General features: G+C 45.8%; 1 protein-coding gene across 4 annotated transcripts in view; it reads left to right on the forward strand.

The window, feature by feature from the left end:
- Window positions 1–2,092: 2,092 nt before the first annotated feature.
- ELMOD1 (ELMO domain containing 1) overlaps window positions 2,093–20,432 on the forward strand; it is a 61,171-nt gene continuing 42,831 nt past the window's right edge. For 2 of the 4 annotated variants that reach the window (XM_048493437.1, XM_048493441.1), the window contains exon 1: window positions 2,093–2,323. The gene's annotated coding sequence lies outside the window, so the exon portion shown is untranslated. Of the gene's footprint in view, window positions 2,324–2,692; window positions 2,949–5,566; window positions 5,797–20,432 lie in introns of those variants that run through there. The other 2 variants (XM_048493439.1, XM_048493440.1) reach the window with 2 other exon arrangements.

The following is a 20,432-nucleotide window of genomic DNA, read 5'->3' on the forward strand; positions in this document are numbered from 1 at the left end:
TTCATATGATATTTACGATTTTAATTGAAATCCTATATTATTAGTCACATTGAGCCTGGTTTAGTCAGGAAGGACTAAATATAATAAACAAACTTTGGCATCGTAAATAACTGTTGATTTTTTAAAATCATGGTATATTGTGTTTTGGGTTTGTATTTCACACTGATCCTTCGCTTCCCCCCGCCCCCATACTTGTGCATTCCTTTAGACATCTAAGAGACATAGGTTGTTACGTTTTACACTGGATGCAGCTTCCATTCTTGTTGCTTCTTCGTAGTGTGCTACAAGAGCAATCTGATACCATCTAGCCGTGCCCTGTGCCCAAGTCAGGCCTTAATGCCAAGACCTGATAGATGTGTTTTTCTCTCCTCATACTTTCCCTCTGATTTTCAAAAACCAGCCTAATAAAGAGTTCTGGAGAACGTGAAAGTTACCAGTATGTGCTGTGCTATTTTGGAGGGTTTTAATAAAATGTATTACTTGGATGTTGTTTTTGGATGTTGATTAACCAGTTTCTAATCCACAAGAGGACACGTCCTTTTACCCCATAAATGCTAAGTTTACTCATGAGCCTTGGCCCAGAGGTCCAAGCGTACAATGTCTACATGTTTGTTCACACTCTGAAAGAACTCCCAAATGTTGGTGAGGCAGGACTTCCTTTTGCAGAAATTTATTTCTTTATTTCTTCACTTTCTATGCTGCCCTCCCTGTCCAGTTGTTCTTCCCCTATACAGCAGGGTCTTCTATATGCTTTAGATTTATGTTTTTAATAATGGTTTCTGCTAATTTACTCATAACTGACATTTGTCTGGTTTGCAGTATCCTAGATCTGTCTCTTTTAATGGTGTTACATTTGCTATTTTCCAAGCCTCTGATGAGGAAAAGAGCAAACAGGGATGATAAAATAGACAAGGAATTAACTGTACTGTGTTGCCCTATTCATTTCTTGTAGAGGTTGTTCATCTCTTATGTAGATAGCCAAAGGCAGAAGTGCTTCTTGACTTGGCCAAGGTGGTCAACTTGGACTCCAAACACCAGCTCAGGTTGTTTGGACCCTGGTCCAAATGCGAGAGCCAGCGTGGAGTAGTGGTTAAGAGCAGTGGATTCTAATTTGGAAAATGGGATTTCATTCTCCTCTCCTCCACATGAAGCCTGCTGGGCGACCTTGCGCCAGTCACAATTCTCTCAGAACTAACTCTGTCCCACCTACCTCACAGGTGTCTGTTGTGGGGAAGGGAAAGCAATTGCAAGCCGCTTTGAGAGTCCTTGAAGGTGGACAAAAGATGACTTTGGATTTATACCCTGCTTTTCTCCTTTGGCTTATACCTTGCTGTTCTCAACTGCAAGGAGTCTCAAAGCAGCTTGAAAACTCCTTCTCTTCCTTTCCCTACAACAGACACCTTGTGAGGAAGGTGGGGTGGAGAGAGTTCTGAAAGAACTGTGACTAGTCCAAGGTCACTCAACAGGCTTCATGTGGAGGAGGGAGGAAACCAACTTGGTTCACCAGATTAGCATCCACCACTCATATGGAGGAGTGGGGAATCAAACAAAACAGGGGGAGAAAAAACAAAGCTCTTCTTCCTCTTCGGGTATTTCCCCACTCACCCGGATCCCCCCATGCCGTGCGCCCGGGCATCCCCACGCCCCCACGCTCTGTGCGAGGTCATCAAAAGGCGCCCTTTACAAGAGCGCCAGGGATGCCGCGCGCTGAGGGGGCACGGCAGTGGCAGCATCGGGGCGGCTGCACTGTCGCCACCCCTGTCGTGGGGAGTGCCCCGGGACCCCGCACTACTTGAGGAGAGTAGCGCGGGGCTTAAGTTAAGTGGGGAAAGGCCCTTCTTCTACCCCATGTAGGCTGCAGATTCTGCATCCCTGGCCTCTTCTGCACATGCAGAATAACACGCTTTCAAACCATTTTCACAATTGTTTTCAAGTGGGTTTTGCTATTTCGCACAGCAAAATCCAGCTGCAAAGTACATTGAAAGTGGATTTAAAGTGCATTATTCTGCATGTGCAGAAGGGGCCTCTGTGTTGCTCTGGCAGTGCTGGGTTCTCACCAGCAGAGGGCAAAGCGGCCCATTCTCCACTCAGCATCCCCTGAAGCTGCGCCTCGCCTCGCCTCCCCAGGGCGCAGCGCCTGCCTCTCCTTCCGCGCGCGCTGCCCCGCGGCCGCTTCTCCCTCCTCGTTTCCCTTTCCTTGATCCCTGCGGTGACCCAGATTTCCACCGCGCCTTCGGGGTCCCGCCGCCCTTGTTCGAGAGAAGGGACGCTGGCAGGTGCCTTGCGGCTCTGCGGCGCGATGGGACTGTGATAGCCAAGCGAGGTGAGTAAGCAAGCAGGCGGTCAGGCGGACGTGGGAGGAAGGACGCTCTCCTTTTGCACACACCGCCGTCTTTTTTTGGTTGCAACAAGATGCCCGCGGGTGGGGGTGTTGGCGCCTACGAACTCCACCCGGGAGAGTCCCCCCTCCTTAACCCCCTTTGCTTTTTTTTTTGCATGTTGAATAAACACACTGCGTCGCCCCTAATTTCGCCTCTATCCCCTCCCGTGGCTGCATTTGTAGGCACGCGACCTTTACTTGCAATGGCTGAGCCTGCACCGGGAAAGCAGCAAAGCCCGGCGCGGGTCGCCTAGCGACGGGCAATCAATTAATCATGGAGAGCGGCGCGAGTTCCCGGGACTCGGCACTGGCCTTGCACCCAGCGCCACCAGCTGCCTAGCCCAGCGAGCAGATGGGAAGTCGCGGCGATTGATTGTGGCTGGGGGCGGCCGCCGTGCCTGACGCCCCGCTGGGAAGGGGTGGGCGTCTGTTTGAATTGATCCGTCCTTGGTCGCTTGCCGAGTGCAGCTGTTGCAATTGGGGGGGGGGGGGTCCTTTCGGCCACCTTGGCTGGGATCAATCCTGGTGGCTCTCGCACGGAGGGAGGAAAATAAAGGAACCGGGGAAGGTAAGCGGTGGTCGAAAAGAGGGTTCCCTTTCTTGCATAACTTGCTGGGGGTTTTTTTTTGGGGGGGGGGGAATAACTCAGATAGGATTCCTGGGTGAAACGATCCAGAGGTTTATGGCACCTTCAATGCTGACATTGTGTACTATAGGTTCTAGTCTTGAATGCTTATACAACAGTACAATTGTCTCTTGTTATATGCGTGTGTGTTTGTATAGATATTCCCACACACTTAATACACACACACGTATATGCACCTGCCATTTTGCTACACTAGGTCCTTAGGGCAGTTTCCAGATTAAATGTAGGCTGATTTAAAATCAGGCTTGATAAAGCTGTCAATTGGAAAATGTCACTTTGATAATGCTTTGACACGACACAAAAGCAGCAGAATGGTGCACCAGTAAATCCAGTTATTTTGAGGGTCTCATGGGGTGTTTTGCTGTGTTTTTTTCTTACAGCACACTAACTGACGTATGCCTCTGAAATTCTCTTTTGATGGGAAGGTGTCCCATTGCCCCCCTCCCCTTCCCCAGCTTCCCCAATGCAATAATGAACACAGTTATTCCTAGCAATTCCATAATATTTTCACGTGTGTGTGTTGTGAATTGCCTGGAGCGCCTTTATGGCTGAGAGAAATGGTCTTGAAATACTGCAAGAAAATAAGTAAGTGCTGCATTAGACTTATGCCAGGCCTGTTTTTCTAATGTTGGTTTGGAGCAAAAAGGTGACTCGGGGAGGCTGGCTGAAGCACACGGATGTTTGTTTCTAAAGTGCTTCTTGAGTTTTGTTCTGTGAGCTAGCTGGATGGGTTGAATGGGTCCCCAGTTCTGTGAGACTGAAATATTTGGGAGCCAGTAGCTGTGCTTACCTGAGCCTGTTTGTCTTTACTTGGTTGGTTTAGTGATGTTTACCTCTCGGTAACATTGCCCAGGGTTGCAACTGGGTTGCACGTTCTTTAACATGGTCACAGAAGAGTAAGCCTGGCTTTATTACTCCATGCGACTCTATTCTGAGTGTGCAACGTGTGACAGGCTTTGGTCCTGTGGAAGTCCTTGTGATTAAAGCTGCAATCTTATATAGCCTGACCTGGGATTGCATGTAAGTGTGTTTAAATCTGTTGATGTGGCATGTGGATCAGCCTGTGATATTTTGGAGTAGGTGAGCTCCCGCTGATTTTTTTCTCATGAAGAATGGTCGTGGAGATGTATTGCTCCCAGCAGGATGAGTGAAAGAAATACCTTTGAAAAGCCCACCATGCTTGGAGATGGGTTTTGTTAACCAGTTCTGGGCTTGTATCCAGGTGCCTTGCACTGCAGTGTGTGTATGTCATATCTGAGCATGAATGGAGGAGACAGTATGGTGGAGATCGAGGTCATAAAAGCAATTGTAAGAGGAAAGCAACACTTGGTGGCCTAGCCTGGGTTGGAGCGATGAATGGCTGAGATCATCTAGGAGGAGAGGAAAAAGAGGAGACCAAAATGTATGTTTCACAGGCATGCCTCCAAGCTATTAGCGGTTTAATTGAATTGGGAGATGAATGGTTAACCCAGTTACGGCTGCTGGCTGGGCAGCAATTCTAGCTCACTCTGTTTCTTTAAAAAAATTGAATAGGGATGTAATGGTTAACACAGCTGTAGACAAGGAATCCTAGTAGGTCAGACAGTTCCAATTTGGGTAACAAATACTATTGAATGTAAAGGAGGCTAAAGGATTAAAAACATTCACCTGCATGGTTGCTACTTATTGTCTTGCCCAGCAAGTATTTACAAAAAAAATACCTTTGAGTGGGAAACAAAACATGAGAATCTGGAGGAGCTGCTGTTGCACTACAGTTGTCTTATTATCCCCTTTCCAAATATTTACAGACGTAGTAGATGGATAGTTCTTAGTTTTTGGTTAGTCTGCAAAAACAGCTAAGGTGGGGAATGTCAGGGTGACTGTTCTACATCACTTGACTGTTGTCTGATTCCATTACACCAAAAACCTTCTTCTAATAAATATGCGAGCAACGTCAGGCTGCTTGTCTGTCTTCTGTGCAGTGATAAATAACTTGTATCAGCCGAGCAATGATACAAAAAGATGCTGTCTTCTAGCTTGATAACCTCTTTATATTTTGAGTAATTTTCTGGAAGGATGATCTGCTTTTAAGCTTCCAATAACACAGCCTTCTGATGGAAATGAATGAGACGCTTGTGGCTTTTGGAGTTTCATTTGCTCATGATTTTTGGCTCAGATTATATGTTTCCATATGTTCATGTGATAAGAACGTAACATGTGTACAGTCAAAAGGATCTTTGACCTGTGGTTTCCAATTTTATTATTCCAATTCTCTAACTCATTTCCCCACCCCCCATTTTTGGAAAATATGAGTTTATTGGTTGTCCATCTGAAGGTGATCAGTGCTCTGTTATTAGTAAAATAGCCTGGAGGTTGTTTCGTCTTCGTGGGGACTCGATTACTATTGTGAGCTCGCCTACAATTTCCATAATCTCCATTGAGTAGTTGTGATTGTTTGATTTTTTTTACCCTAGACAGAATGCTGGAACGTTCCATTGAGAAAAGATTACATAAACCATAATCCATGCAACTGAAGTATCTCTTGCTGAGCTGAAGAGTCTGTTGAATGGCAAGGTATCTTTTCTCAGTTGGGTTTGCCTGAGGAGCCTAACCTGTTGGGTCTGACAGAACTGACAACCGTGCTTTGTTCTGTCTTCGGAATGGCGAGGTGGTGTTATACTGGGTTATTTTCCTTTTTCTGCTTTTGTTTTCACTCTCTTCTTGGGGAGAGGGACAGCAGCAGAGTGCTGATATACACATAGCTCCAGCTGGTGGCTGGTGTCTTAAACAGGTAATCTAAAATCAGTTTCTTGGCATGATCTTGCATGCTAGCAGAAATGTGAATTGATAATGACAATTAGAGATGCCCATGTTTGGTATTTCTCAAAATCCTGCATCAGGTTTAACATGCCAGATATTTGAGGGAGAATCTAGGGTGGAGGTTGGAACTACACCTTTGGCAGGAAACCCAAATCTAGGAATACTGGGAGGAGCATGGCCTTCCTTAGACCACTGTGATCAACTACTGTGCCCTCCTGGGAGCCATCTGTTGACTATCTCACCCCTGTCTGGTACTGACTAAGATCTTTTCCATCATGGTTCGAATGGTAGACATCTTTTAAGGAGAGGGGAGTGGGGAGGAAGAAATTTGGGGTCTGTTATTTTATTCTGGGTTTTATGGCAAAGTTTTTAAACTATTATTGGACGACGAGGAAAGGAGGGGTATAAGTGTTCTAATTAAAATAGAAATGTGGGTCTCAGCAGAGGCGGGGCAAGGGGGCACAACGCACTGGGCACACACAGTGGTGGGATCCAGCAGGTTCCCGAGAGTAGGTTACTAATTATTTGTGTGTGCCGAGAGGGGGTTACTAATTGGTGATTTTGCCACATGATTTTTGCCTTAGTTACGCCCCTCCTCTCAGCAGTAGCGCGCAGAACTTGAAGCAGTCTAGCAGGAGGTGCACCGGCCTCCGTGGCAGCCTGCGCCTGCGTGCATTCGTTTCTCGCCCAAGGACCAGCGCAGCGGCTGCGTCCTTTCCACAGCCCCGCCCAGGAATGCCCCGCCCCAGAATGCCCAGCCACGCCCCCGTCGTGCCATGCCCAGCCCCGTTGGCGCTACGCCACAGTTTGAATCCCACCACCATGGGAACCTGTTACTAAAATTTTTGGATCCCACCACTGGGCGTGCACCCCTGTGGGGATGTGTTGAGGGCGTTCCGGGACGGGGGCGGAGGACGCACCAGTGTACAGGGCGATTTCCCCCCTTGCTACACCTCTGGGTCTCAGTGAGAGAGGTGCGAAATGGGGAAACTAAGGGATGATTTTCAAGGGAGATGTGGTACAGGGGAAGGGTGTGCTTAACTCCCCTCCCTTGGCTTTTCTTTCATCCAGTGTTATGGAAGTATGTTTTGACAAAACAGAATGCGCCTGTCTTGAATAACCATAGTTTATCCATATTTCAGCACTGTTGGCCCATAAAATAGTTTGCATACAAGATGAAGGTGGACTTCAGAACTTTAAGATGAGAACAGCTAGGAGGCTTCAGCTGCAGGTGGTGGGAATGCCATCAAGTCACAGCTGATTTGTAGAGTTTTCAAGGCAGGAGATGTTTGGAGGTGACTTAACATTGCCTGAATCTGCGTGGATTAAGAGCACTGTGGCCCCTTCCGCACACGCCGAATAATGCGTTGTCAGTCCACTTTCACAATTGTTTGCAAGTGGATTTTGCTAATTTGCACAGCTGCGAAGTGCATTGAAAGTGCATTATTCTGCATGTGCAGAAGGAGCCCATGACTGGGCCAAGGTCACACAGCAGGTATTGTGTAGAGTAGGAGGAAAGAATCAAACCCGTTTCTTCAGAATAGAGTCCCCCTCTCCTAACTGTACACCATGCTGGCTCACAGCTGCGTAGGGGGATTGTGGATTCCAATTGCCACCATTTCACCATCTGGAGCATCTGCTCCTATTCAGTGAAATTGGGGAGAAGGGGCCTGTTCCTCCTTGAACTCATTCTGAGAAGCAGCAGGATAGCTCAGTGCCCTGAAATGAGGCAAGATCAGAATTGATGGCATCTTCTGAGGCAGCCATCATGGAGATTTTGAAATTTGGGGCGGAGTGGGGGGAGCTGTTTCTCATCTCAATATTAACAGAGCTCACCCACCCTGCGTGGTGCAGCCATTCAGAAAGCTTTGCTGATCTCCTGTCCGAGAAGTGCTTTTCAGACACTCTTCCCACAGCTATCCGTCATGACAGGAAAAAGCTACAACGTGTTATTCACTGGCTGTCTCTTAGAGATCAGCAGTCAACAGAGGGACTGACTGTGCTCCATAATTAGTGCTTCCCACTGGAAGAGTGCAGTAATTCACAGACCGCCTAACCTTTGAGTACAGTCCTGTGGGTTATGATTACTGCAGCTCACTTTTCATCAGCGCATTGTGGCTTGACTCTTGCTGTCATGCGCCGCAGAGGGTTCTATAAAACACTGAACAAGATCACTTTGGTGTGCCTGTCATTCATGCCCCTTGTTAACCCCCCTTCCCTTTTCTTTTTTTGAAATTTCTTTTTTCTGGGTTTTTGATCACGCTTTACCAATTTTACAGCTTCAGTAACTAGTTCTCAAATTTTAGCTGAGCCTGGCAGCCCAGTCGTAATGGTGGTTGCTGATGACCCCTGACCTCCCCTTCAAGCACACACAGAGGACCTGCAGGGAGAGAAAAGGTCTATAAAGAGGAGCAGCAGTGGCATAGTGGTTAAGAGCAGATGTTCTCTAATCTGGAGGAACCGGGTTTGATTCCCCGCTCTGCCGCCTGAGCTGTGGAAGCTTATCTGGGGAATTCAGATTAGCCTGTGCACTCCCACACACGCCAGCTGGGTGACCTTAGGCTAGTCACAGTTCTTCGGAGCTCTCTCAGCCCCACCTACCTCACAGGTTGTTTGTTGTGAGGGGAGAAGGGAAAGGAGTTAGTAGGCCCCTTTGAATCTCCTGCAGGAGAGAAAGGGGGGGATATAAATCGAAACTCTTCTTCCTCTTCTCTCAAAAGCTCATTCTGCACATGCAGAATAATGCACTTTCAAACTGCTTTCAGTGCTCTTTGAAGCTGTGCGGAATGGCAAAATCCACTTGCAAACAGTTGTGAAAGTGGTTTGAAAACGCATTATTTTGCGTGTGCGGAAGGGGCCAAAGTTTGTGTGGCTCTGAAGCCAGAGATTGTCCCTATTCCTCTCACTAGTTAAAATATGAAGTTCTGCACTCAAATCAGTAGCAAATTCCCCACCTGGCTGATGGCCAGGGGCTGTGACCATATTTTCTCATAATGGAAAAATGTCACTTTCACCTGTCAGAACTGTGCTGATGCATTATAATCAATTCTCCCCTGCTCAGCTTCTAATTTAAGGGAAAATGGGATGTAGAATAGTAGGCTGATAAAAGCGCATCTGGTTCTTGATTCCTTCGAGAAATGTTTTAAGATCCAGGAGGCTTCTGAAACGCCTCATAAGGTTCCTGAGCCTTTTTTGCAGGGTTAGATTGTCGATAATGCAGCCATTTATCAATCTAACTGTGTTTAACAAAAGACTATTCTTTATTTGGTGTTCTCTGATCTGCTGGGAGGAAGGTGGGCATGTGTAATGTTTCCACTGCCATTCATATAAATTTTACCCTCACAACAATTCTTTGAGGCGGATTAGGCTGAGAAAAGATGGCTGACCTCAGGTTACCCAAGGAGCTCTTTGAACCCGGGTCTCCTCAGGTTTCTAATCTGACTTTCTAACAACTGTACCTCATTGACTTGCAATAATTGATATGCCATGAATCGATGGTTTTTTAATGTATGCTTTACAAGTTTAGTTTTAATATATGCTTAACAAATGTAATGTATGCTTTACAAGTTTGTTGATTCATTGATTCATGTCTTTTCAGCTTTTGATTTCCCTAGGAATTCGAAAGGCAATTTTTGTAAAGTTTGTTTGGGAGTATTTAATCAGAAATGAGAGGAGAAGGTAGGAAGTAAACCAAAAAAATTAGTACAAGAGGGTAGGGGGAGAAACGTCATTCTACCTTCCCCTGTATATTTTAGTTCTTCTTAGCTTTATATTTTGTTAATTTTTATTATTCTATTTTAATATTTGGTTTGAATTGTATAACATGCATAGTCAGGAGTTAATAAATAGTTTAGACAGAGATACAATTCATTACAAGCAGAATAACTTAACCTGATTGACCTTATATAATACCTGAATATGATTTAGAATGTTTTTGAATGATGTTAATTCAGATGCTATGTTATCAATTTTAAAACTTAATAAATATTTTTATTTAAAAAAAGAAATGAGAGGAGAAGGAAGAACAGTTACTTGGATTAGGTTATTGGTAACTTACTTGAGACTACATTAGAGTTACTTAGGTTTTTTCTCCAGTGTGTGGATATTTCTGTCAATACTTGAATGATTGTTGTTAAGCAGAATTTACATAATACTTTAGTTAGTCAAAGACAAGTGTTAAGAAATTCAGAAGAGCCAACACAGTGTAGTGTTAAGAGTGTTAGATTAGTATCTGAAAGTTTTGGGTTCAATCCCCTTTCGCGCCATGGAAGCTTGCTGGATGACTTTGGGCCTTACCTCGCAGGGTTGCTGTGAAGATAATATGGAGGAGAGGAAAATGTTGTGAGCCACTTTGGGTCCCCATTGGGGAGAAAGGCAGGGTATACATTAATTGAACAAATAAATCAAATACAGCCCTGGGGCTGGGGAGAAATGGAGCTCAGTTCAAGAACAGGTTTAGTTGTGCTGCCATGGTGTGATTTTGGAAATCTTGACTTATCCCCAAGTCCTGCTTTTGCCCACATGTAGTGTGGGATGCTTGACAAGAATTGATTGGGTCTTTGTGTGGAAAGACAGTGAATACAGCATTTGTTGAGGCAAACATGGAGCTGAGTGATCCTTTCAGATCCATATGGTAATTTATCCGTAGTTATAATAAACCATGACATCACACTGTATCTAAACCCAGTCAGGTTCTGAGGTAATGAACAGTGGGTGCAAGGCCAAATTTGGACTGCTTCTTCATGTTTCATGGACACCTCAATTGGTGCTATCTCTCTATATAAAAAGCTAACCATGAGTTTGTTACTCACGCCCTAATGCGGAAACGGCTGGACAGATCTCCCCCAAATTTGGACACGGCATGGCTTCCCATTGCGGGCATGTTTTCAAATCTTCACCAGGCTCACAGGTCACACCAGAGCCCGCTAAAAGGCACGTTTCCCCAAACCCGCAGCGGACCAATGAGGGGCCGCCGTGCTGGGGGGCGTGGCTTGGCCGCCTTCAGCAGCGCACACGCCAGGCGAACCCGCCTGCTGCTGGAATCCCCCAGAAACACACCGGGACAGGAAGGAGGAGAGTTCCAAGCCGGAGCCTTTGGAAAAGCTGGCACGCCTCTCCCCTTCCTCCTCCCTTCCCTGCCTACCTCCCCACAGTGAGCCGCAGCAAAGCCACAGACTGGTTAAGAACAGTTAAGTTAAATAGGGAGGTCCGCAATCTCTCGCTTCCCTCATATCTTCCCTGCGTGGCCTGCCAGTGGCAACCCGCTTGTGCGGAGGGGCATTAGGAACAACCAAGCCGGCCCCCGTCGGGGAACGAGGAGGTACTCCCAGCCACACCAACGGCTCCAAAAACTCACAGGGAGAGGAAGGAAGAGTGTTCCCACCCAAACGGTCCGACACGGCCGTTACGCCTCTCCCCTTCCTCCTCCCTTCCTTTCAGACCTCACTGCCCTCAGCCACAGTGAAGCGTGGCCGGGCCCCCTAGTAAAGAATATTGCCTGTGAATATTGTTGGCAGCTAAGATTCCTGACCCTTCAAAAACAGTTGGTATGATATTTGTTTGAATCTTTGGGAGGCTTTGTTGCCTTAATACTGCTGAGGAAATAAGTACTGCTGAGGAAATCTAGAACTGTTGAGGAAATAAGAAGAGCCCTTCAGGTATGATTAAAGGTCTGTTTGAACCAACACTCTGTTTCTCCCTATGGCCAGCCAGATGCCTTTGGGAAACTCAGGAGCAGGGAAGGAATAGATTAATTTCCACTCTGCTGTTGTTCCCCCCTCCGGCAATTGCTGAAGACATGAGGGTGCATGAAGCTGCTCCATATTGAGTGACAGTTGGCCTATCAAGGTCAGTATTGTCATAAGAACATAAGAACTAGCCTGCTGGATCAGACCAGAGTCCATCTAGTCCAGCATTCTGCTACTCGCACTGGCCCACCAGGTGCCTTTGGGAGCTCACATGCAGGATGTGAAAGCAATGGCCTTCTGCTGCTGCTGCTGCTCCTGAGCACCTGGTCTGCTAAGGCATTTGCAATCTGAGATCAAGGAGGATCAAGATTGGTAGCCTCCATAAATCTGTCCAAGCCCTTTTTAAAGCTATCCAGGTTAGTGGCCATCACCACCTCCTGTGGCAGCATATTCCAAACACCAATCACACGTTGCGTGAAGAAGTGTTTCCTTTTATTAGTCCTAATTCTTCCCCAGCATTTTTCAATGAATGCCCCCCTGGTTCTAGTATTGTGAGAAAGAGGAGGAAAATTTCTCTCTGTCAACATTTCTACCCCTATGCATAATTTCCTTTGTATAGACTTCAACTCATATCCCCCTCAGGTGACTCCTCTCTCCAAACTAAAGAGTCCCAAAGCGCTGCAGCCTCTTCCTCATAAGGAAGGTGCTCCAATCCTTCAATCATCCTTGTTGCCCCTTTCTCTGCACTTCTTTTTCTATCTCTTTGATATCCTTTTTTGGAGATGTGCGACCAGAACTGAACACAGTATCTCCAAGGCTCGCATTCACTGCTTTATATAAAGAGCATGACAAAATCCTTGCAGTGTTATTATCAACTCCCTTTCCTAATGATCCCCAGCATAGAGTTTGCCTTTTCACAGCTGCCATGCATTGAGTTGACATTCCCATGGAACTATCAACTTGGCGACTTCAAATCCCTTTTCCCTGGTCTGGTGGACTGATAGCACTGACCCTCTGTAGCGTATGTGAAGTTTGGATTTTGCCCCTATGCCATCAATTTTTACATTTATCTACATTGAACTGCATTTACCATTTCTGAGCCCACTCACCTAATTTATCAAGGTCCGCTTGGAGCTCTTCGCAATCCTTTGTGGTTCTCACCACCCTACATAATTTGGGATCATCTGCAAACTTGGCCACCACACTACCCACCCCTACTTCCAGGTCATTTATGAATAAGTTAAAGAGCACTGGTCCCAAAACGGATCCTTGGGGGACACCACTCCCTACATCTCTCCATTGTGAGAACTTCCCATTTACACCCACCCTTTGTTTCCTGTTCCTCAACCAGTTTTTAATCCATAGGAGGACTTCCCGTCTTATTCCTTCATTGCTGAGTTTTCTCAACAGTCTCTGGTGAGGAACTTTGTCAAAAGCCTTTTGGAAATCCAAGTAGACAATGTCCACTGGTTCCCCCTTATCCACATGTCTGTTTACACCCTGCTACCACTTCCAACTGGCAGCATCTCCCAGGAGTATCCCATAGAGCTCTTTCACACTGCCTACTACTTGATCCTTCGTGGTGGAAATCGCAGAAATAGAACCTGGGACCTTCTGCAACCAAATGGATCCTCTACTGCTTTGCATGCGAAAGGTTCCAGATTCAGTCTCCATTTGTAAAGAGTGGGAGGCAGGTGATAGGTGATGTGAAAGATCCATTCTGAATGAACCCATGGAGCGTTGCTGCCCATGTCGGTAAACAACATGGCTGACTCGGTATGTGGACAAAATTTGCATGTACTAAGTTACATTAATAGATTTAAAGGAGCCTGGTTGTGGTTGCATTAGCATTTTCCTGTGGCTGGCATCTTCAGAGGATCCTCTGAAGATGCCAGCCACAGATGCAGGCGAAACATCAGGAGAGAATGCTGCTAGAACATGGCCATACAGCCCGGAAACCAAACAGCACCTCAGTGATTCTGGCAGTGAAAGCCTTCGACAATACAATAATAGATTTGTTTATTTAGGATATTTTATTAATAGATTAATTTATTTGGAATATTTATATATTTAGGATATTTTTAGGTTGACTCCTCAGAGTCCTGGTTGAAGTGGCTTATGATTAATAACCACAATGCAAAAAAACCGAGTCATTGGATATATCCAGAATAAAAACTATCCATAAAACAGAAGCTGGCCAGCAAAAAGTTAGCAAAATAAAAACTCAAAACCTGAGTGAGCTGATTTTTTTTTCAACGTGGCACCTAAAAGAAAGTAAAGTAGGCATCAGGCAAGCTGGAGGGTGTTGCAAAGGTGAGGCCCCACCACAAAAACTGCCCGGTCCCTGGTCACCATCCATCTTGCAGCTGAAGCAAGGGCGTAGAGAGGGGGCTTGAGACACTGATAGAAATGCAACTTACCACAATGCCAACTCTCTGTGGAACAGCAAGCGCAGTGGACATCCTGTCATTTTACACAAGGTTACTTCAGGGAAAAAAGAATACAATTTCAGCAGATTTTACTGGACAGAAGCAGAACCTAGAGACATTTCAGAGGGCAGGCACAAGTAGTCAGCCTAACTGGACGTTAAAGGTTTCTTGCAGTAGAAGAAGAAGAGAGAGGTTTGATTTTATATCCTCTTGCAGGAGGATCTCAAAAAGGGGCTTCACAATCTCTTGATATCTCTCGACAACACCCTGTGAAGTAGGTGGGGCTGAGAGTTTCCGGGAGGTGCCAGACTGACTAGCCTGAGAAGTCACCCTTTAGGCTGGCATTTTGGGTGTGGGTGCATGGTTTTGTCTTGGACTTTCTGAGATGGGGAAGCCTCCACAACTCCAGGCTGGTAGGAGCTGGGAATCAAACCGGGTTCCTCCAGATTAGAAGGAGATGGGAGTTTCTTAACCTCCCTACGCACCAAGGTTCCCTTGCAGGGCTGGGAAAGTGGTTAAGAGCAGGTGCATTCTAATCTGGAGGAACCGGGTTTGATTCCCCCGCCTGTCAGCTGAGCTGTGGAGGCTTATCTGGGGAATTCAGATTAGCCTGTACACTCCCACACATGCCAGCTGGGTGACCTTGGGCTAGTCACAGCTTCTCGGAGCTCTCTCAGCCCCACCCACCTCACAGGGTGTTTGTTGTGAGGGGGGAAGGGAGAGGAGTTTGTAAGCCCCTTTGAGTCTCTTACAGGAGAGGAAGGGGGGATATAAATCCAAACTCTTCTTCTTGATAACACATTGGTTTCATGACAGTAAAGAAATAGAGATGGTCAGGTATGTGTTTTGAATTTCATTTTGGGGTCAAACTCTTTATGCAAAAGCTGGTCTGTTGATGCAGTGGCATGCTGAAGTGGTTTTTTTAAGCTGGGGCTGATAGACCCTGGCCAATGAAACTCCTTCCAGCATGTGAGGTTAAGAGAGGTGGACTCTAGTCTGGAGAATCGAGTGATTCCCCACTCCTCCTCCTGAGCGGTAGATTCTTATCTGGTGAACTGACCTTGTTTCCCTGCTCCTTCACATGCAGCCTGCTGGGTGACCTTGGTCTAGTCACAGTTTTTCGCAACTCTCTCAGCCTCATTTACCTCACCAGGTGTCTGTTGTGGGGAGAGGAAGGGAAAGGAGCTTGCAAGCTGCTCTGAGACGCCTTTCAGGAGAGAAAGGTGGGGTATAAATCCAACTCAGCGTCTTCTTCCCTATGGTTCAGTGGCCAGCACAGTGCAAGTCAAGCACCTGGCTAAGTCACTCTCAGGGTTGACTGGGCACAGAAGCTGACCCTTTTCCAGAGCCAATTTTCCCCCCTGGACCACCTGTGCAAAGAACAAACTTGTTGTTTTCTGATTCTGTTTACGGGTTACTTTTTATATATGTCACTGGAGATTTCAGAGGAAAGATATGATGTTGATATAGCCCCAGGAATGTGGTGAAAAGGGGAAAGAAGGGAGATAAACATAAAATAGCTTTTACTAGTTTGCCAGTTGAGCTAAGGAGGGAACCATGTAGGAGAATCAAGCGGGTGCATAGTAGCATTCTAGTTTCACAGTTGGAGATGTACTGAAAACCTGTCCAAAACGGTGTAGCCAAGCCCTAGATTAAGGCACAAAAGATAATAAAGAACTCCTTTGTCATTGGCTTACAGTGTGCTTCCTTGTAATTGACCACATTTAGATTTGTATTGTTACCCTCACAAGCGAAACAGGAGCTCTGACCTCCTGCATGCCAGACTTCAGGTTCAGCAATACTGAATGCAGGAATGTTGGATTTGCGCGTGCGCGCACACACATACACACACACACCCGGTGAGTGTAGTATTATTATGGTCAGTCAAGACACCATTATAGCCCAAATGAGCAACATCAGGCCTTAAAAACAGAACTGGTAGCCAATTTTAAGGGTGTTGCAGCAGAAATAAACAAGAACCTTGTGGAACTAGTCTGTAAGGTGCCACAAGTCTGCTTGTTAATTTTGATGTTAAGATTCATTGTAGAGCCACACAGCTGCTTCTTGCAAACGGGCTCCAAAAGTCATACTGTTTCAGGGGGTTGAAATTGGAAAGAAGCTGTCTGGTGTTTGTTTGTTTGTTTGTTTTTTGGTGTTTTTTTTCCCCTCTGATCAAAGGCCAAAATTGTCTCCAGTCCCATCATGGCAGGCAGATGTAGAACACACATTTGGAAGATTGATGGATCAGTGATCAACTATACTGTATCTGTGGGTGATCGAGCTGCATGGGCATAGTAATCCTGTGCAGAATTATTACAGCCAAACCCTATTGATTTTGTTTGGTGCATTGTCAAAGGTTTTCATGGCTTGAATCAACAGGCGAAAAAGAAGAGGAATTTGGATTTATATCCCCCCTTTCTCTCCTGGAAGGAGACTTGAAAGGCTTACAATCTCCTCTCTCTTCCCCGCTCACAACAAGCACCCTGTGAGGTGGGTGGAGCTGAGAGAACTCAGAAGAACTGTGACTAGCCCAAGGTCACCCTGCCGGCTTCATGTGTTGGGAGTGCACAAGCTAACCTAATTCCCCAGATAAGACTCCACAGCACAAGTAGCAGAGCAAGGAATCAAACCCAGTTCTTCAGATTAGAGTGCACCTGCTCTGTTTCAAATCCCACTGCACCCTATGGCTCTCTCTTTCTGGAATAGGGTTTCTGGCTATGGTCACTTGAAGCCAAGTTTTTTGCTCCCAATCGTTTCTACCTGCATCTGGTGTCTACAGCGCAGGATGTGGGAAACACATGCATTGACATGCATCTGAAGATGCCATCATAGATGCAGATGAGCTGTTAGGAGTCAAAAGTACCAGACCATGGCCACACAGCCTGGAAAACCCACAACAGCCAGATTTTGTTTAGCTCAAACTCGAGTAGCCACACGTAGGATTACAGTTTCAGCCTGCTGAATGAGTTTCTTTGCACAGTGCTATGTGCCAAGGTGTACATGGTTGTTTTTGCTTTGGGGGCGCAGTTGTGTTGGAGAAGAACGATGGCTTGCTCTCCTTCCCCTGTTATTTTCTCTCCCCCTTTCCACCCACCCTGCCTTGCTGTTAATGCAGGAAACATCAAAAGTGTATTCAGGAAGTGTTGGAACCTTGCCTGCTGAGTTCATTAATGAATTGACTTGCTGTTATTCTTTTTCTGTCATCCTGGAGCTGGTGTCCCTGCAGTCAGTAGCAATTACAGCTGAATTCAGGGGATGGCAGCAGGATTCCAGCAGTCAAAAGCAATGCTAACGAAAGGCTTTTTCTTTCTTTCTTTGGGCTTACCTGTTTTTTCAGGTGAGGTCCAGGATGAAAGCTGCCTTTGGGTGGCTTGCTCTCTTCCTGTTTGCAGGTGACACTGCAATTAATGCACTCACTGATGGTTTAAAGGGAGAGGGGAAAACAGCAGGGCTCCAGGCAGGATAAAAGGATTGCACTTGAACTAGCTGACGTATTAGGTTTGCATGGTGGCTTTCACCATATTTTGTCAGTGGGGTGTAGGGAAAGACTGACTTTCCCTTTTACACTGCATGTGAAAGCTGATAGGACAGTCTTAAGTGAATATGAAGTGGTCACCTGATAGCTTCCACGGACCTACATGCTGGCTTGATTTGGGGTCTTTTAGAATAAGAGAAGAGGAGTTTGGCTTTATACTCCGCCTTTCTCTCCTGTAAGGGATTCAGAGGGGCTTACAAGCTCCTTTCCCTTCCTCTCCCCACAACAGACACCTTGTGAGGTAGGTGGGGCTGAGAGAGTTCTGAAGAACTGTGACTAGCCCAAGGTCACCCAGCTGGAGGGTAGGAGTGGGGATTTTAGGTGGAGCTGGGCAACACCCCAGTGATTTCAGGTAGATCTGGGGAAAATTTACATAACCCAACATACTACATTAGACAAATGATGATCCATGCAAGTACAGTAGACCCGAGGTCTATAACCTTTGTTAAGTATGTGGACACGAATTTTGGGTATGCTTAGTGGGTGGCATCACAAAATGGCTACCATGGGAGCAATGGCATACTTAGAGGAAACAGAGCGGGTGGATGCCCAGGTGCCACTTTAAAGTGTCACGTGTGGGTGGATTTAATTGGTTTCCCCTTGCCCCCCAGGAGCAATCAACTGTATTGGACTGCATAAGTCTGAGTGGGCGGGCAGGCTCGGAGGCATACTTCAGGACTCTGCCACTGGCTCTGTGGCAGCCTCCTTGTGCACCCCCACACACCACCCTCTGCCTTCCTGCCTCAGTTTTTTTTGGGGGAGGGCACAATTTCCTGCAGGTACACCACATTTCATCACATTATCAACACCTTTTACATGATATTACAGGTGAAGTCCCTTACAGAAAATGGCATACTAAGTGTTAACAAAAAGGTGGGCTTTTGGCATTTGGAGGTGAGGAACTTAGTATGGTTATAAGACCCAGGGCACCCTTAGGCCAACATTCCATCCTGAAAAAAAATAACGGTCTTCCACTGAAGGCCATCTATCCCGCCATGTAGCAATAAACTAGCCATAGCTGGCAACCTCATCTTTAGAAGTGTAGGATGTATATCAAGGTTGCCCAGCATCTCCACAAAGATCCCTGAAGAGTCTCCTTACAGGAGAGAAAGGTGAGGTATAAATCCAAACTCTTCTTCTTCTTCTTCAATGCAGGGCAGCTTTGTAAGACTTCCATAAAACTGTTTGTAGACTCATTTCCTCCTCCCGCTGCTTCAAAGCACAGGTTTTTATCATTTAAAAGGGCCACCCTATCCTCATACTTAAAAGGAAAGTTGACACATGCAGAGTGGATACCACAGCTGAGCCTTTTTCAGTGTTGATCAAACAACCTTGTTGCATCAAGGCTAAGATCAGAGGCGCTTTGATCTTGCAAAGTTAAGGTTAACTTCTACCAGCGAGGCAAGTTTTAGGAAAGCCTGATCCAGCAAATTGGTTGATACTAGTATTGATGAAGGAGAGTCCTCCCTCCCCCAAACCCTTCACACTGATCTATTCTTTCATGCATATTCAATGTCACATATTTTAAAAACAGATTCAGTGATAGATTTGCTTCAGATCTATTTAAAAAAAGATATGGAGATTTCCCGCCCTTGAACTGAGATTTGAATCACAAATCAGGCTCAAGGAGAGGTGAAAGAATTTCTGGCAGATACCCAAGACTTGCCACTGTGTGAATCTATTCTACAAGCCACATCTGAAGCAAGTACTACCCTGTTTCTCCGAAAATAAGACATCCCCTGAGAATAAGATGTAGTAGAGGTTTTGCTGAAGTGCTAAATATAAAACATCCCCCGAAAGTAAGACGTAGCAAAGTTTTTGTTTGGAAGCATGCCCGTCGAACAGAACACCAGAGCATGCAGCTGTGGAGGGGAAAAATAAGACATCCCCTGAAAATAAGACATAGCGCATCTTTGGGAGCAAAAATTAATATAAGACACTGTCTTATTTTTCGGAGAAGCATGGTAGTACAGATGTAACATTTTGTGGTAGCATTTAGAAAATCACTTATATTAGTATAATATATTTATAACATTTGCATTACTTGTGTTACCTGTATATTGAGTTTAGACTAAGCCTGTATTAACTTATATAAAGGCTATACTGTTTTCCACATAAAGTGCTGTCAGTTGTGATGTGGAGGAAGAGAAAGTAGCGTGCTTCCGCAGTAGAAAAATAGTCCCGAATGACTACGAGCATTGCAATTCATTTTAAGCACAGTCTTTGTCAAAACCATTATTCTGTGCAGAATTTAACATGGTGCTTTGATTTTAAAAGTATTTATAGTGCATCCAACCACTATCAGCAAATCTTGCCTTTTAAAAATGGCTGAGAGTCGCTGTGTCCAGCTCAGATGCAGTGGGCTGCTTTCTACCCCAAGCTGGACTGGAGATCTCTCTTAGCCAGACCAGAAAGGGCCACCTACCAGGTAGCTTTTATGGTCCTGCAAGACTTGGAGAAGGAGAAGAAGGGAGGAGGAGGAGTTTGAATCTATATCCCCTCTTTCTCTCCTGAAGGAGACTCAAAGGGGCTTACACTCTCTTTTTCCTCCCCCCCCCCCTCAAAACAAACACCCTGTGAGGTGGATGGGGCTGAGAGAGCTCCAAAGAACTAGCCCAAGGTAGAGGCAACAAAGCGTGGAAGCCAAGGTCTTCTTTTGATGTCACTTCCTGGTACTAGCATTCAGAGGTTTATTGTGTCTGGATGTGGAAGTTCCTTTTACAGATCACGGCTAGCCGTTGATGGACCTTCCCCTCCATAAATCTGTCTAATCCCCTTTCAAAGCCATGTATTCTAGTGGTCATCAGAATGGCCACTGACTTCCAATTCCACAATTTAATTATTCGTAGATTACAGAAGCACCTTCTATTTTTGTTCTGAGTCTGTCCATTGATTTCATTAGGTGCCCTTGAGTCCTGCCATTATGAGAAAAAGAGAAAAAAATAGGAATATATTC

The sequence above is a fragment of the Sphaerodactylus townsendi genome, linkage group LG04, assembly GCF_021028975.2.
Source record: "Sphaerodactylus townsendi isolate TG3544 linkage group LG04, MPM_Stown_v2.3, whole genome shotgun sequence".
NCBI classification, from domain to species: Eukaryota; Metazoa; Chordata; class Lepidosauria; order Squamata; family Sphaerodactylidae; genus Sphaerodactylus; species Sphaerodactylus townsendi.